This window comes from Lissotriton helveticus, chromosome 12 (genome assembly GCF_964261635.1).
Source record: "Lissotriton helveticus chromosome 12, aLisHel1.1, whole genome shotgun sequence".
Classification (NCBI taxonomy): domain Eukaryota; kingdom Metazoa; phylum Chordata; class Amphibia; order Caudata; family Salamandridae; genus Lissotriton; species Lissotriton helveticus.
The window spans coordinates 96,874,841-96,878,054 of NC_136073.1; the positions used below are offsets into that span (position 1 = coordinate 96,874,841).

A 3,214-nucleotide genomic window follows, 5' to 3' on the forward strand; every position below is an offset into this window, starting at 1 on the left:
CTGGCCGGGAATGGCGTGTGTGTTGGGCGGCGCAGCAGCACTAAGATCCGCTGTGCGTGCCTGACACAGAGAAGTGCTCTCACTAGCTGGTGAGTGATTTAAAAGCAAGTTATTTGTGACAGTCAACAATTTTAAAAAGTAAGCAATGCGCGAGTGCGCCTCCCGGCTTCCGCCTCAGGAGAATGTGGCAATCTGTCTGAATGAGTCGCTTGTAATCAGCGAGTATTTAAGGCGACGATGGGCGTGGCCTAAAAAGTGGCGTGGCCTCTCTCATGGCTGGGAATGGCGTGTGTGTTGGGCGGCGCAGCAGCGCTAAGATCCGCTGTGCGTGCCTGACACAGAGAAGTGCTCTCACTAGCTGGTGAGTGATTTAAAAGCAAGTTATTTGTGACAGTCAACAATTTTAAAAAGTAAGCAATGCACGAGTGCGCCTCCCGGCTTCCGCCTCAGGAGAATGTGGCAATCTGTCTGAATGAGTCGCTTGTAATCAGCGAGTATTTAAGGCGACGATGGGCGTGGCCTAAAAAGGGGCGTGGCCTCTCTCGTGGCTGGGAATGGCGTGTGTGTTGGGTGGCGCAGCAGCGCTAAGATCCGCTGTGTGTGCCTGACACAGAGAAGTGCTCTCACTAGCTGGTGAGTGATTTAAAAGCAAGTTATTTGTGACAGTCAACAATTTTAAAAAGTAAGCAATGCGCGAGTGCGCCGCCCGGCTTCCGCCTCAGGAGAATGTGGCAATCTGTCTGAAAATATTGATTAACAGGTTAATAATTAGTTAAGGGGGTGGGTAACAGATGGGTTTTCAATGCTCTAATTAATTAATGTTTTGTGTTTCTTTAAATACTAGTTCTCCATGAGGGAGGCCTAAGGCTTGAGGCCTAGCATTTTGAAAATAAATGTTGGAATCCTGTCGTGAAGAGCGGAGCACAGAAAAATAAATAATAAAATTGGTTGTGCAAGATGTGCTCTGCAAGTGACAAAATCAAGGACACACAGGATGTGGCAGACCTGCCAAGCCAAGGAAGCAACGGACTGTTTCAAATATTGTTGCATTTCCGAGGAAGCTAATGGTCTCGTGAGAAAGTGGACAATGGTGTTTTAGAAAAGTATAACTTTGGATTGAAAAGGAGATGACCTCATATGGACTGACATCTGTCAGCCAACCCGGACTCTGGATGGTTGAGAAAAGAATACTTTTAGGTGAGATTAGCTAGTTAGAAAGGTATAAACATTGCCCCATGGGCAGGAGGGGTGCTGCTCGCATTCCGAATCCTGAAGGGCGTGACGTGCTGATGGACATTTGGCGCACGTAAGAATAATAGGCCTTAATGACTTTTCCTTTTAGATGGAGCGAGATTTAGACAGGGAAATTAGAACTTAGGGTTTGAAGAAACTGATCATTTTGTCTATCTCATGCTAATTGATTATTCTTTGAAATGTCAGTCTAATATGCTTTTCCTCAATTAAATGCTGCTATTTTGCTAATAAAATAATGACTTATTAAAGAAATGCTTTTTTTTATGAATAAAATTAATAGATTAGATTTTGAAACGACAAGCTGGTCTTGTTTATTCATGGTATAGTTACCATCAGTTGATCCATTTACCTAAGTGACTTAATTAAATGTTATTTGCATAAATACCATGGAAAGAGATGATAATCTGCAGATGTATATAAATATGTAAATAGTTTGTGAAAAGGTTCTGATTAATTAGGTCACATGATTCAGTTGCCCAAAAATTGTCTCGTTAGTTTATGCGCCTTATGACTGATTTATGATTAATGGTGAGTATTTTGGTATTGGGTAGCGTTGTTGAGACAGTTTTTCTACATGGGCGCTGCATCAAGTCTAAACTTTGAAAGAATTTTCTTTATGGTGTCCAAGAGAATATTGCTTTTTCACTTTCATATTCTTTTCTAAGTTCAGAGACTTCTCTACTTAAACACTTTAGATGAAGACGCTTCAAAAATTTAAAAACACCTCTCTAATTTGAAGTTTATCCTATTCATAGAATTTTAAAATATACCTTGCTGAATAATGGATTAGTTGTATTCAACAATAGAGTGCTCATTCGGCTCTATCATGTTCTTTCTCATCTTCTATTCGATATTTCAGTCTATGCATTACTACAAAAATATTCACAATACAAAGTTTTTTATTTAATTTTAAGATAACTTATTCTGAAGTTCATAGAACCAGACATTTATTGGTAAATTGTATTCAACATTTGTTTGATGAAGATTATTCCTAAAGCATGGACAAAACAGTTAAGTGCAGCTGAGATTTGAACTCAGGATTTTCTGTTTACGAGACAAGCGCTTTAACCACTGAGCCACAGCACCAACGTCCATAACACAAAATACATAAATAATTTATTGTTGATGATGAAAATTTGTTTCCTGCTATAAATTCTCTTATATATGTACTGTAATCTTAAACACAAAAAGATACTCAATCACTAAACAAGTATTAATATGTTTTAATAAACAGGTACTCTTATAAAACCCAATTTCATTTCTTGAATACTTGACAATTTTTTTTTCATGAAGGCATTAATATTGCTCAAATCGAGGTAGTAATGTCATCTACGTCTTTCTCATAGATATGTCTTTTTTTATTTTGCAATAACAGTATTCTCTATATAATATTGAAAATACTTGGGTTTTTATGAGGTTTAAGATGATCTCTTCAACAGTAATATGAAACAGACTTTTATATTTTAATTGTATCAGAATAATACCTAATGAAAATGATTTGTTATATAATAATGAGAAAAGCAAGGCATTGCTGAAAGTCGAAATCAGGATCTCCTGTTTACTAGACAGGCGCTTTAATCAGCTAAGAACCAGCACCCCCTTGAATCTTATCTTTGAACCACTTTTCTATATGGTGTTCAAGAGAATATTGCTTTTTCACTTTCATATTCTTTTCACAGACTTCTCTACTCAAACACTTTAGATGAAGACGCTTCACTTATTCAAAAACCCCTCTCTAATTTGAAGTTTACCCTATTCATAGAATTTTAAAATAAACCTTGCTGAAGAGTGGATTAGTTGAACTCAACAATGGAGTGATCATTTGGCTCTATCATGTTCTTTGTTATTTTCTTTTCGATATTTCAGTCAATGCATTCCTACAAAAATCTTCACAATACCAAGTATTTTATTTAATTTTAAGATAACTTATTCTAAAATTCATAGAACCAGACATTTATTC

At 37.1% G+C, this 3,214-nt stretch overlaps 1 non-coding gene across 1 annotated transcript; it reads right to left on the reverse strand.

Annotated features, from left to right (window-relative positions):
* Window positions 1–2,267: 2,267 nt before the first annotated feature.
* On the reverse strand, window positions 2,268–2,340 carry TRNAT-CGU (transfer RNA threonine (anticodon CGU)). The gene has a single exon. It is a non-coding gene; the product is annotated as a tRNA-Thr (tRNA).
* Between the last annotated feature and the right edge of the window lie 874 nt (window positions 2,341–3,214).